Source organism: Artemia franciscana, chromosome 9 (genome assembly GCF_032884065.1).
Source record: "Artemia franciscana chromosome 9, ASM3288406v1, whole genome shotgun sequence".
Taxonomy (NCBI): domain Eukaryota; kingdom Metazoa; phylum Arthropoda; class Branchiopoda; order Anostraca; family Artemiidae; genus Artemia; species Artemia franciscana.
In genome coordinates, this window is record NC_088871.1 from 50,302,162 (window position 1) to 50,317,377 (window position 15,216).

General features: G+C 35.1%; 1 protein-coding gene across 1 annotated transcript in view; it reads right to left on the bottom strand.

Annotated features, from left to right (window-relative positions):
- Window positions 1-15,216, bottom strand: part of LOC136031519 (filamin-A-like) — a gene marked incomplete in the record, with an annotated part of 349,909 nt that overhangs the window by 223,210 nt on the left and 111,483 nt on the right.

The following is a 15,216-nucleotide window of genomic DNA, read 5'->3' on the forward strand; positions in this document are numbered from 1 at the left end:
AAAATCGAAAGACTCAATTCTTTTAGCTGAAACCATTGTTAAAGAATCTATCACCTGCAGTGAATTATTAACACTCCAATATGGATTAAAATTCGAAAATTTTTTAATACCAGAACAATAGGTTTTAAGTTTATTTACAATTTCCTTTAAAATTAAAGAGAGGTCAGTAGCAGCAATGCGGGTTGGACATTTAGCTGCTCCTGCAATAAACCGTGGTTTAGGGGGATTCTTATGAAATTTTACAGTCCAATATAGGAAAGGGAACTTTTTATCATTGTCATTTATTTTAATATTAAAATTTTTAAAAAATATTTCTTCAGTCTTTTCAATTAAATTCTCATCCTCTATATTTACCTTTTCATAAACATTAGTTGTGCATAACTCCCTTTTCTGTTCGTTTTAAGTTTTAATGTCGCTCCTTACTTTCAGTTGAAAAAACTTGTTTTTTTATTTAATTTCTGAACGTTTTTGAATCAATGCATGTTTTGATTTTGGCTAAATGGCTTTCTCATAATTTTGATCAAATGATTTCGAGAAAAAAAGAGCGGGGGAGGAAGCCTAGTTGCCCTCCAATTTTTTGGTTAATAAAAAAAGCAACTAGAACTTTTAATTTTTTACGAATCTATTTATTAATAAAAGATATACGTAACTTATAAACTAGCTTACGTAAAGAATTTTTATTCTCATGTTTTTATTACACATATGAGAGGGTTCACCCCCTCGTCAGTACCTCTCTCTTTACACTAAATCTTAAATTATGGCCCAATTCATTAAGAATGAGCCCTGAATCACAAAAGTCGTAGAATAAATAGTTGACATTACTAAAAATACTTTAGCGTAAAGAGCGAGATATTAGGAGGAGGTGAGCCCCTCATATGGGTAATAATTTCTGTTCGTTTTAAGTTTTAATGCTGCTCCTTACTTCCAGCTGAAAAAAAACTTTTCCATATTTATTTTTTCATTGTTTTTTTTTAAATAATGCTAGTAAACCATGCGCTCCCTTCATGAAAATTTTCTTCCCCCATGACAAATTCCTCGATGGAAAGTTCCCCCAGTATATCCCCCTCTTTTCAACCCCTCCCCCAACCAAAAAATACTCCTGAAAACACCTGTACACTTCACAATAACCATTACTATATGTAAGCACTGGTCAAAGTTTGTAACTTGTAGCCCCTCCCAGAGTGACTGTGGAGGAGTAAGTCGTCCCCAAAGACATAGTTATAAGGTTTATCGACTACGCTGAATAAAATGGCTATCTCAGAATTTTGATCCGTTGACTTTGGGAAAATAATTAGCTTGGGAGGGGGCCTAGGTGCCCTCCAATTTTTTTGGTCACTTAAAAAGGACACTAGAACTTTTCATTTCCGTTAGAATGAGCCCTCTTGCAACATTCTAGGACAACTGGGTCGATACGATCACCCGTGGGAAAAAGAAAAAAGAAAAAAAACAAACAAATAAACACGCATCCGTGATCTGCCTTCTGGCAAAAAATACAAAATTCCACATTTTTGTAGATAGGAGCTTGAAACTTCTACAGTAGGGTTTTCTGATTCGCTGAATCTGATGGTGTAATTTTCGTTAAGATTTTATGACTTTTAGGGGGTATTTCCCCCTATTCTCTAAAATAACACAAATTTTCTCAGGCTCGTAACTTTTGGTGTGTAAGACTAAACTTGATGAAACTTATATATTTAAAATCAGCATTTAAATACGATTCTTTTGATGTAGCTATTGGTATCAAAATTCCATTTTTTAGGGTTTTGGTTTCTATTGAGCCGGGTCACTCCTTACTACAGTTCGTTACCACGAACTGTTTGACAAACCTCCCAGAGCCCTCAGGGCAAGGGTTGTGAGTTATGCCCTATTGGCAAATAAGGTATATAGAAAGGAGGATAATATAAAACTTCGGAGGCGGTTCATTGGATTGGTTATTAGAAGTACTAGTGTTGTTTTTACAAATAAGAGCAATCGGAGGGCGGATACCCCCACCCCCGACATCTCTTATTTTCCCGAAATACATCTGATCTTTTGTCGTAGAAGCTTTGAACAGAGCTCATTCGATTGGAAATCAAAAAGGCCAGTCTCCTTTTCATTAGTAGAAAGTTATTAGAGGGCAACTAACCCATCCTCCCACGCCCATTATTTACCCATACATATCCAATCAAAATTTTTAGATAGCCATTTTGTCCTATGTAATTGAAAGGTCCGGAAATTATGTCCTTGAAGACAAAGACCCCCACCGCCCTCAAAGGAAGGGTTGTAAGTTATGCCCTTGGGGCACATGAGGTACATATAGTAAAGGATATCGTACAACTTCGGAGGGGGCTCAATGAATTCTTAATTAGAACTTCTAGTGCCCTTTATCAGATTCAGAGTTATCGGAGGGTGGATACCCCCCCACACACACACCTCGTATTCTCCCGACATCTGATAGAAATTTGAGATAGCCATTTTTTGTCATAGAAACTTCAAAAAGAGCTCATTCGATTGGAGATTGAAAGGGCTAGTGCCCTTTTCAATAGTCGAGAGTGATTGGACGGTAACTATCCCCCTCCAACGCCCACCATTTCCCTAAACACATTCAATCAAAATTTTGAGATAGCCATTTTGTTTAACATAATTGAAAGGTCCAAAAATTCTATCTTTGAGGATGATAACCCCTCAAAAGCCCTCAGGGCTAGGGTTGTAAACTATGCCCTTGGGGCCATATAAGGTTTACATTGAAAGGATGTTCGTATAGACTTCGGAGGGGGCTCATTGGATTGGTAATCAGAAGTTCTAGTGTCCTTTTTAAAATTGCGAGTGATCGAAGGGTGGATAACCCCCCGCCCAATTCTTGTATTTTCCCGAAATGTATCTTATAGAAATTTTGAGATGGCTATTTGTTGTCTTAGAAACTTAGAAAAAGCCTCATTCGATTGAAAATTGAAAGAGCTAGTGTCCTTTTTATTGGTCAAAAGCGATTGGAGGGCAACAAGCTCCCACCCCTAACACCCATCAATTCACAAAACAAAACAAATCAAAATTTCGAGATAGTTGAAAGTTCTGGTAGTTATGTCTTTGACAACCCCCGTACATTCTCAAGACCAGAGCAGAATTTGCAGTTACTGAAAAAAAAATGGTTGTGGATTGTCAGTTTAGTATACATATACTGATATTTATTCCATGGAGTTTTAATAATTTTTTTGTTTACTATAGTGAAAAAAGTAAAAACATTTTAAACGTAATGAAGAATCAACTTTTATGAGTCAAAAGTGAATGAAGGGACGTCAGCCCCCCTTCCCAAGCCGATCATTCTTCAAACATATCTGATCAAAATTTTAAGAGAGCTATTTTGTTCAGCATTGTTGAAAGGTTTAGTATTGGGGATGTCGACCTCCCCACAGTCCTCAGGACAAGGGCTGCAAGTTAGGCAATTCGTTCATTGTTCACACATAGTATATTTTATTGAGAAAGGTATACATGTCTGAACTTTATTTTCCAAGAAGACGAAGTGTATTCAGGTCGGCCTTTCAGAGAATGTTAAGGGGAGCGGTGAACTAAATCAAAAACACGTTATTTGAATACGGACTGTCAAAAGGGTACAACACAGGAACAACTGAGTGGAAAATTCAGGAAATGATAAGGGAGATTATCAAAAAGGCATTATTTGCATGCAATCAATACTAAAATAACTACCACCACTACTACCACACTACTCTATCAAAAGAGCGCATGTCAAGAGTTGATTCGGGCATTAAGTTGAAACTTTCAGAGAATACTTAAAGGGGAAGATCATGTCATCAAAAGGCAATATGTGCACACTGCTGCAAATACTACTGTTACTGCTACATTTACTACTACTACTACTACTACTACTACTACTACTACTACTATTACTACTACTACTATTACTACTTCTACTTCTATTGCAACTACTTGTAGGGTTAAGAAAAATGAGATGAAAATTTCAAGAAGTATATAAACATATAGGTTATCAAACAAAATACCAGCAATGTCATTGCAATGGCTAAATGTATTAAGTTGAAACTTCCAAGACTTGACGAGAAGGATGTTCATTTTGAGGGGGGAAGATGAACTGAATCAGAACACGCCCTCTGTATGCAGGTTGGCAAAATGGAGTAGCAGCAATATCTTAGGAACAGTTAGGTGTGTGAAGTTGAAACTAACAGGGCTTGTCGCGATGGATGTTGAACTAATGAAGAGTAAATATTTGCATCCTAATGCTTCTGCTTCTACTCATACTACTGCTACTGCCACTAAAGCTAAGGCTACTACAAATAATTCTACAACGACTACAACTACTACTGCTATTAAAGTGGAGGATATTAAAGCGATAAATGTGGTATATATAGAAGCTTTGTGAAACTAAATCGAAACACACTCTGCTCACACAGGTTGTCAAGCGGACGTATCAGAAATGCTTCAGAAATGGTTGATGGTATGTAATAAGCACACCAAGGATTAAATGTTCCACTATCGACCTATTACTGTTTCTTGTAACATTAGTAAGGTTTTTTCAGTACATTCTTCTGTCTTTTCTGTCTAAAAATATTAATGAGGGTGAGAACAAATTTGGTTTTCGGCATGGGAAGGGTTGTCAGCATGCGCACAAGATTCTCTCTTCTTTCTTGGCTGATAGTACTGGGTATTAAGAATTAGCTCCAATAAAAGTTTCAATGATATTTCTAGTTATTATAGAGTGGTGCTGCCTATAATAATAACAACGATTTATTCATCACCCATGCGATACATAAAGTAAATATAGCGGAGTAAGAATAAATAAACAAACACAAAGAGAAAAACAAATATACACATAAAATCAACGAACGAAATGGATAAGACGGTGGTGAGGGGATAGGCGCGCATAAGCTGTACAGGAGAGTTTTCTGTGTAGGATCTCCAACTTTAAAGTTATATCAGCAACAGAAACTTTACTAACAAGAATCCGGTTTTTTGTCCAAGGCTGGTAGATACAGAAGAAATTTGAAAAATTTGAAATAACTTATCCGTTAAATTAGCTTTCTTAAGAAGGGGGAAAAGACCGCAAGCATAAAGGACAGAATGATCACAGAAAGTAGAATAACTTTTGGGGATTGAAACTTTTGGGGATACTACTATTACTACTTATGCTCTTATAATTTAAATAGATAAAAAGAATGTAAGCGTATCCATGTTGTCAAAGAGCATAGATAGAATCTTTTCGGAGTGATATTAAGTTTTATTTTTCAGATCAACTTCAGAAGCTATACAATTAAATTAAAAATGCTCTTTGTGTCAGAATTAACAATTGTTGAAAAAGTTTCTCCAACGTACAAATAGCAACCCATACTATGGATTCGTACAAAAATTAAATAAAAAACAAGTTTTTTAACTGCAAGTAAGGAGCGACATTAAATCTTAAAACGAACAGAAATTATTCCGTATATGGAAGGGGTTGTCCCCTTCTCAACACCCAGCCCTTTACACTAAAGTTTGACTCTTTCTCACAACTCTACTTTTTAAAACACTAAAAAACAGTAGCGTAAAGAGTGAGCGTTGGGGAGGGGACAGCCCCTTTCATATACATAATAATTTCTGTTCGTTTTAAGTTTTAATGTCGCTCCTTACTTGCAGTTTTGATTTTGGCTCAACGCACATGAATAGTTAAAAGGAAATTTGCGTATTAATTTTTTCTTTTTTTTTGGCTAAATGGCTTTCTCATAATTTTGGTTGGACGATTTTGATTAAAAAGGGGGATGGGGGAGGTGGCCTAGTTGCTCTCCAATTTTCGGCTGCTTAAAAAGGCAACCAGAACTTTTTTTTTACGAACGTTTTTATTGGTAATAAATATACATAACTTACGAATTAACTTACTTAACGAACTTCTATATTTGTACATTTTTATTACGTATATGAGAGGGTTTGTCCCCTTCTCAACGCCCCGTCCTTTACACTAAAGTTTGACTCCTTCTCGCAACTTTACTTTTTAAAACAATAAAAAACATTAGCGTAAAGAGCAAGGCGTGAGGAGGGGACAACCCCTTTCATATACAGAATAATTTTTGTTCATTTTAAGTTTTAATGCCACTCATCACTTGTAGTTAAAAAAAGCGTGTTTTTTTTTAATTTAATTTCTGAACGTTTTTTTTATTATTTTTATTTTTTGCTAAATGGCTTTCACATAATTTTGATCGGACGATTTCGATTAGAAAAAAGGAATGGAGGAGGAGGCCTAGTTGCCCTCCAATTTTCGGTCGCTTAAAAAGGCAACCAGAACTTTTCGTTTTCTTAAGAACGTATTTATTGGTAATAAATATAGATAACTTACGAATTAACTTATGTAACGAACTTCCCTATTTGTATATTTTTATTACCTAGTATATGAAGGGGTCCACCCCCTCGTTAATACCTCGCTCTTTGCACTAAAGATTAAATTTTGTCACAATTCTTTAAGAATGACCCCTGAATCACAAAGGTCGTAGAATAAATAGTTGAAATTACTAAAAATACTTAAGCGTAAAGAGCAAGGTACTGTGGATGAGACGAACCCCCTTATATACGTAATAGTTTTTGTTCGTCTTAGGTTTCGATGCTGCTGCTTAGCTGAAAAAACTTTTTTCCTTTATTTTCTCTTTGTTTTTTTTTTGTTTTTATAAATAATGCTAGAAAATCCTAGGGCCCCTTCATGGAAATTCTCTTCCCTCATGACAAATTCCTCCATGGAAGGATACTTCTACGTAACCCACTCCTCCAGACCACCCCCTCAACGCAAAAAGGTCCCCCTGAAAACGTCTGTACACTTCCCAATAACCATTACTATATGTAAACAACGGTCAAAATTTGCAACTTGCAGCCACTCCCCGGGGACTGCGGGGTATTAAGTCATCTCGAAAGACATAATTATTAAGTTTCTCGACTATGCTGAACAAAATAGCTATCTCAAAATTTTGATCCGATGACGTTGGAACAAAATGAGCGTGGGAGGGGGTCTAGGTGCCCTCAAATTTTTTTGTTCACTTAAAAGGGCACTACAACTTTTAATTTCCGTTAGAATGAGCCCTCTCGCGACATTCTAGGACCACGCCACATTCTTGGGTCGATACGTTCACCTTTGGAAAAAAAACAAAAAAAAAAACAAATAAACACGCATCGGTGATCTGTCTTCTGGAAAAAATACAAAATTCCACATTTTTGTAGATAGGAGCTTGAAACTTCTACACTTGGGTTTCTTATAAGCTGAATTTGACGGTGTGACTTTCGCTAAGATTCTGTGACCTTCAAGGGGTGTTCCCCCCTATTTTCTAAAATAAGGCAAATTTTCTCAGGCTCGTAACTTTTGATGGGTAAGACTACATATTTACATATTTAAAATCAGTATAAAAATGCGGTTCTTTTGATGTAACTATTGGTATCAAAATTTCATTTGTTAGAGTTTCGATTAATATTGAACGGTGTTGCTCCTTACCTCCTTACGTTCGTTATCACAAACTGTTTAAAAAAACTGGAAAGATCTAAAATATTATTCTTTCCATGAAAAAGCCTAAGGCAATAAAAAACGAACAGAAATTAATATAAAAAACTTTTTCGACACAACAAGATTCTCAAAGAAAAGTAAAGAGGTCCATCAAGCCAAGAATGAGCATAAATAAAGTCAAATGGTCTTCCAAGCGTATAACTACCACAAATCACTATCAATAAATAAATGAAACTCAAAACGAACAGAACTCACAATAAATAGCCAAGTTAAACTCAAAATGAGCAAAAATTAACTTGAGTAGGGCTGGTAACCCCCATGCTTTCAAGACCAGAACATAATTTGCACCTTACTGAAAACAAAATACGTTTGAAATGTTTACACTTTTCTAACTTTCATAAATAAAAAACGATCAAAACTTTTAAGGAATAAGTATCAATATAGGACAATTAAACTGACAATCCGCGGTCATTTTTTTTTTTTTTTTTTTTTTTTTTTTTTTTTTTTTTTTTTTTTTTTTTTTTTTTTTTTTTTTTTTTTTTTTTTAGTAAAGCACAAATTGTGTTCTAGACTTGAGAAGGCATGGGGGTTATCAGCCCTATTAGTTTTCGCTCTATTAAGATTTGTCGAAGAAGTTTTTCGAATTAAAGGAAAAGCCAGCATATTTGTTCACATGGTTACGCTGGATTAATACGCTATGTCTATGGGTTAAACGGGTCTAGCTGTTTCAAGCGGGATGCTGCAGTAAAATAAATTTTTTCTTGGACATGCGAGAATAATAATTTTTCACCTTTTTGACTCTTTTTAATTATTATATTCATTTTATGATACAATTTTACAACAAAACACAAAAAAGGTGAATTATATGAAAAATGTGATGACTTATGGGGGAAAATAAAAAGGTAAAGAAAATCTTTAAATTTGTAAATATTAAATAACCGGTTCTCTTTTTCTATTACCCGGAATAAGAGAGGTCGAGCTAATGAAGTTTTTTTTTACTCAATAAAAATTATATCATAATAAATAAATTAACACTAACTAATAAAATTAACACCAATACCCTGCTCTTATATTAAATTTCTATGTTCACTTTCAAGCACGTATTGTATGTTTTTGCTTTTTTTCCTTTTCTATTAACCTAAGATGTAATAGACCTTTTAATTTCAGTTGATAATTCAGATTATCAGCCATACCCCCCCCCCCCACCCCCGGAAAATTGCGTTTTCCAAATTTGAGATTTTTATTTGAGTTGTATTTTTCTTTTAGTTTTGCCGGAAAGTGCTAAGGAGAGGAAAAAAGAGGAATTTATAAACAAAAATATTTTAGAAACTTAGAAAAAAACGCAAATCCATTTTCGAACAGTTCGTGGAAACAAACTGTAAGTAAAGAGCGAATCGGCTCAATAGTAACCAAAAACTCTAAAAAACATAGTCTTGATATCAACAGAATTAAATTTTGACGTTTACTAAAAATATACAAATTTCATCAAGTTTAATATTACCCATCGAAAGTTACGAGTCTGAGAAAATCTGCGCAATTTATTTTAAAAATGGGGAAGGTAACCCGCCCAAAAAATTCAAGTGATCTTAGTGAAAATCACATCATCACATTCAACATATCAGATAAGCTTACTTATAAGGTTTCAAGCTCCTATGTACAAAACGTAGAATTTTGCAATTTTTTGCCAGAAGAAAGAAAACAAATGCGTGTTTTTTTTTTAATTTTTTTCCAGGGGTGATTGTATCGAACCAGTAATCGTAGAAGACCGGGAGAGGAATCATTTGATCGAAAATCAAACGTCCTAATTCCCCTTTTAAGTGAACAAAAATATTGGAGGGCAGCTAGACCCCTCCCACGCCCCTTATCCCCCAAAGTAAACCGATCTAAATTTTGTGGTACCTATTTTGTTTAGCATAGTAAAAAGAACTAATAATTATGTGTCGGAGGATGACCTGACACCCATAGTCCCCGGGGAAAGGGCTGCAAGCTACGAACTTTGCCCATTGTTTACATATAGTATTAGTTATTAGAAAGCATACAAACACTTTTCGTTGGGGGAGGGGTTCTGACGGGAGGTTACATGGAAGGATCTTTCAATTGAGGAATTTGTCAAGAGGAGGGAAATTCTCCATGGAGGGAAAGCCAGGTTTCCCGGCATTATTTAAAAAACAATCAGAAAGGAAAAAGAAGTTTTTCAACTGAAATTAAGGAGACACATTAATTCTTAAAACGAACAGAAATTGTTAAGTATATGAGGGGGATTACTCCTCCTCAATACCTCGCTCCTATGCTATTTTTTTACAACTTTTAAAAAAGCTTATTATTCCAACTAAACGGACCTTGTGTTTCAGGAAACTATTCTTAAATAATTGGAACAAAAAGTCAAACTTTAACGTTGAGAGCAACGTATTGAGGAGGGGGCAATCTCCTCATATACGCAAATATTTCCATTTGTTTTAAGTTTTAATGCTGGTCTTACTTTCAGTTGGAAAACTTTTTTTTTTATTTCAAACAATTCGTGGTAACGAATTGTAGTAAGGAGCGACCCGGGTCAATAGTAACCGAAACCCTAAAAAATGGAATTTTGATACCAATAGTTACACCAAAAGAATTTCATTTTAATGCTGATTTCAAATATATAAGTTTCATCAAGTTTAGTTTTACCCATTAAAAGTTACTAGCCTGAGAAAATTTGCCTCATTTTAGAAAATAGGGGGAAACACCCCCTAAAAGTCATACAATCTTAAGGAAAGTCACACCATCAGATTCAGCGTATCGGAAAACCTTATTGTAGAAGTTTCAAGCTCCTATCTACAAAAATGTGGAATTTCGCATTTTTTGCCAGAAGACAGATCACGGATGCGTGTTTATTTATTTATAATTTTTTTTTTCAGGGGTGATCGTATCGACTGAGTGGTCCTAGAATGTCGCTAGAGGGCTCATTCTAACGGAAATTAAAAGTTCTAGTGCCCTTTTTAAGTAGTCAAAAAATTGGAGGGCACCTAGGCCCCCTCCCATGCTCACTTTTTCCCAAAAATCACCGGATCAAGAATTCTGAGATAGCCATTTTATTCACCATAGTCGAAAAACCTAATAACTATGTCTTTAGGGACGACTTACTCCCCCGCAGTCCCTGTGGGAGGGGCTGCAAGTTACAAACTTTGACCTGTGTTTGCATATAGTAATAGTTACTGGGAAGTGTACAGACGTTTTCAGGGGGATTTTTTTGGGTTCAGGGGGGAGAGTTGAGGAGGGGAGTTACGTGGGAGGATATTTCCACGGAGGAACTTCTCATGGGGGAAGAGAATTTCAATGAAGGAGGCGCAGGATTTTCTAGCATTATTTGAAAAAACAATGAAAAAATAAATATGAAAAGTTTTTTCTACTGAAAGTAAGGAGCAGCATTAAAACTTAAAACGACCAAAAATTATTACGCATATGTGGTGCTTACCTCCTCGTTATACCTCACTCTTTACGCTAAAGTATTTTTAGTAGTTTCAACTATTTATTCTACGGCCTTTGTGATTCAGAAGTCATTCTTAAGAAATTGGGACAAAATTTAAGCTTTAGTGTAAAGAGCGAGGTATCGACGAGGGTTGAACCCCCTCATAAACGCAATAAAAATATACGAATATAGAAGTTGGCTACGTAAGTTAATTCGTAAGTTACGTATATTTTTTACCAATGAAAACGTCTGTAAAAAATTAAAAGTTCTAGTTGCCTTTTTAAGTAATCAAAAAATTGGAGGGCAACTAGGCCTCCTCCCTCGCTCCTTTTTTCTCAAAATCTTCCGATTAATTACAATTAATTAATATGCAAATTTCGTTTTAATTATTTATGTGCGAAGAGCCAAGATCAAAACATGCATTAATTCAAAAACGTCCAGAAATTAAATTAAAAAAAAAACTTTTTTTAAATGAAAGTAAGGAGCAACATTAAAACTTAAAACAGAAATTACTCCGTATATGGAAGGGGCTTTTCCTCCTTAACGCCCCGCTCTTTACCCAAAGTTTCTTACTGTTTTAAAAAGTAGAGTTAAGAGAAAGAGTCAAAATTTAGCGTAAAGAGCGACACGTTGAGGAGGAAAATCCCCTTTCATATACGGAGTAATTTCTGTTCGTTTAAAGTTTTAATGTTGCTCCTTACTTTCATTTAAAAAAACAGGTTTTTTTTATTTAATAACCTAAAGGTCCAAACGAGTTACACTTGGCTCTTCACGGTGCTCTAACCTTGCTATTTTATCCTAACTTCAAATCGCATAGCAACTATTCTTATAAGAAAGTGGTTTTCCTGTTTCCGTTCTCATAATCTATTTAACCAAAAACGAATCTACCAACACCACAAGACGCCATTTTCCTGGTGGGCCGTATTTAGAATAAGGTTGGTCATATACACATTTATCAAACAGTTCGTGATAACAAACTGTAGTAAGGAGCGACCCTGCTCAATAGTAACCGAAACTCTAAAAAATAGAATTTTGATACCAATAGTTACATCAAAAGAATTGCATTTTTCATGCTGATTTTAAATATACAAGTTTCATCAAGATTAGTCTTACCCAACAAAAGTTACGAGCCTGAGAAAATTTGCCTCATTTTAGAAAATATGGGGAAACACCCCCTAAAAGTCATACGATCTTAAAGAAAATCATACCATCAGATTCAGAGTATCAGAGAACCTTATTGTAGAAGTTTCAAGCCCCTGTCTACAAAAATGTCGAATTTCGCATTTTTTGCCAGAAGACAAATCACGGATGCGTGTTTATTTGTTTTTTTGTTGTTGTTTTTTTCCAGGGGTGATCGTATCGACTCAGTGGTCCTACAATGTCGCGAAAGGGCTCATTCTAACGTAAATTAAAAGTTCTAGTGCCCTTTTTAAGTGACCAAAAAAATTGGAGGGCACCTAGGCCCCCTTCCACGCTCATTTTTCCCCAAAGTCACCGGATCAAAATTCTGATATAGCCATTTCATTCACCATAGGTGAAAACCTAATAACTATGTCTTTGGGGACGACTTACTCCCCCGCAGTCCCTGTGGGAGGGGCTGCAAGTTACAAACTTTGACCTGTGTTTGCATATAGTAATGGTTACTGGGAAGTGTACAGACGTTTTCAGGGGGATTTCTTTGGTTGGGGAGGGGGAGTTGAGTGGGGGGTTACGTGGGAGGACCTTTCCATGGGGGAAGAGACTTTCAATGGAGGCGGTGTAGGATTTTCTAGCATTATTCACAAAAAAACAATGAAAAAATAAATACGAAACGTTTTTTCTACTGAAAGTGAGAAGCAGCATTAAAACTAAAAACGAGCAGAAATTATTACGCATATGAGGGGTTTACCTCCTCGTTATACCTCGCTCTTTACGCTAAAGTATTTTTATTCAGGGGTCATTCTTAAGGAACTGGGACAAAATTTAAGCTTTAATGTAAAGAGCGAGGTATCGACGAGGGGTGAGCCCCCTCATATACGCAATAAAAACATACGAGTATAGAAGTTAAGTTCGCTACGTAATTTAATTCGTAAGTTACGTATATTTTTTACTTATGAAAACGTTCGTAAAAAATTATAAGTTATAGTTGCCTTTTTAAGTAATCAAAGATTGGAGGGCAACTAGGCTTCCTCCATTGCTCCTTTTTTCTCAAAATCTTCCGATTAAAACTATGAAAAAGCCATTTAACCCCAGAAAATTAATATACAAATTTCGTTTTAATTATTTATGTGCGGAGAGCCAAGATCAAAACATGCATTAATTCAAAAACGTCCAGAATTTCAACAAACAAAAAACAAGTTTTTTAAATGAAAGTAAGGAGCGACATTAAAACTTAAAACGAACAGAAATTACTCCGTATATGAAAGGGGCTTTTCCTCCTCAATGCCCCGCTCTTTACGCTAAAGTTTTTTACTGTTTTAAAATGTAGAGTTAAGAGAAAGAGTCAAACTTTTTTACTGTTTTAAAATGTAGAGTTAAGAGAAAGAGTCAAACTTTAGCGTAAAGAGCGGGGCATTGAGGAGGAAAAGCCCCTTTCATATATGGAGTAATTTCTGTTCGTTTTAAGTTTTAATGTCGCTCCTTACTTTCATTTAAAAAGACTCTTTTTGTTTAATATATATATAATGAAAAAAGAAATCACCAATGCAACAGCACAAACACGTATAAAAAAAAAAAAAAAAAAAAAAAAAAAAAAAAAAAAAAAAAAAAAAAAATATAGATCAGTATTTTAATAAGGCCTTAACCCTACTCATCCATACAATTACATAGGTCAAACAGCATAGCCATACACAATCAACCATAAAGAATAATCCATGGACAGACAGTCCATGTAAGTATGTCGTAAGTAAGTATAAGTCGTCATTTACCAAATATTAAAAACAGTTAAGAAAAAAAGGACAAATAATTCAGAGACAACAACCCAACACAAGGGCTCATCAGGAGAATACACGCTTGCCTATAGGGTTTCGGCACTTAGCGATAAAGCAAGTTTTAATTAAAATTAAGGCATGTATATTATAAGGCATGGCATTCAAAGGAAGCTGAAACATTTTTTTTTGTCCAATTCTGACAATCCATTTTCAAAGATTAATTCAGCCAAATATTTCTTATTTCTCAATTATATGTATGTTTAACTAAATTATTACTGGATGTTGAAAATCTTTATATTCTTTCCTGTGCATCTTTCACTTTTCTTTAGCTCCTCGGCGATCTTCCCAGGGTTCCTTGGGTTTACTTTATTTCTGTATCTGATCGGGGAAATTTTGTCGCTATAGGTCTTTTAAATTTGAAGTCCGCTTCCACAGTAAGATCGGATTCCGAATGATTGTGTATCATATTATATGAAAAACCAAAAATTTGCTTTGTTTTTTTACAATTTTTCGTTTAAAATAATCTTAAAAATTTTTTCTATTAACATTATAATTGTTTGCCTTCAAATGGAACTTGTCTACGTTTTTACTAAGTGGTAAGAACAAGTTCTTAGAGAATTCTGAAATCTCTATTACTTTGACTTTTTTGACTTTTATTTACATAATAAACAAATACAGATATATTTGACACTACACTAGTGGGAAAAATTTAAATTTTGCTAACGCGTAGCGAATAACTACATAAACATTCCTAAAGTTTGACTCTTTCTCTGAACTCTACTTTTAATGTCTTTAGTTTTAATGTTTTAAGTTTTAATGTCGCTCCTTACTTTCAGTTGAAAAAACTTTTTCATGCTTATTTTTCATTGTTTTTTGTTTCAAATAATGCTAGAAAATCCTGCGGCCCCTTCATGGAAATTGTCTTCCCCCATGACAAATTTTTCCATGGAAATATCCTCCCAGGTAACCCCCTCCCCTCAATCTCCCCCAACCAACAAAAACTGAAAATGTCAGTACACTTCCCAATAACCACTACTATATGTAAACACTGGTCAAAGTTTGTAACTTGCAGCCCCTTCCCCGGGGACTTTGAGGGAGTAAGACGTCCCAAAAGACATAGCTATTATATTTCCCACCTATGCTGAACAAAATGGTTATCTCAAAATTTTGATCCGTTGACTTAGGGGAAAAAATAAGCATGGGAGATGGCCTAGGTGCCCTCAAATTTTTTGGTCACTTAAACAGGGCGCTAGAACTGTTAATGTCCGTTAAAGTGAGCCCTTTCACGACATTCTAGGACCACTGGGTCGATACGATCACCCTTGGGGAAAAGAAACAAAACACGCACACGTGATCGGTCTTCTGGCAAAAAATACGAAATTGCACACTTTTGTAGATAGGAGCTT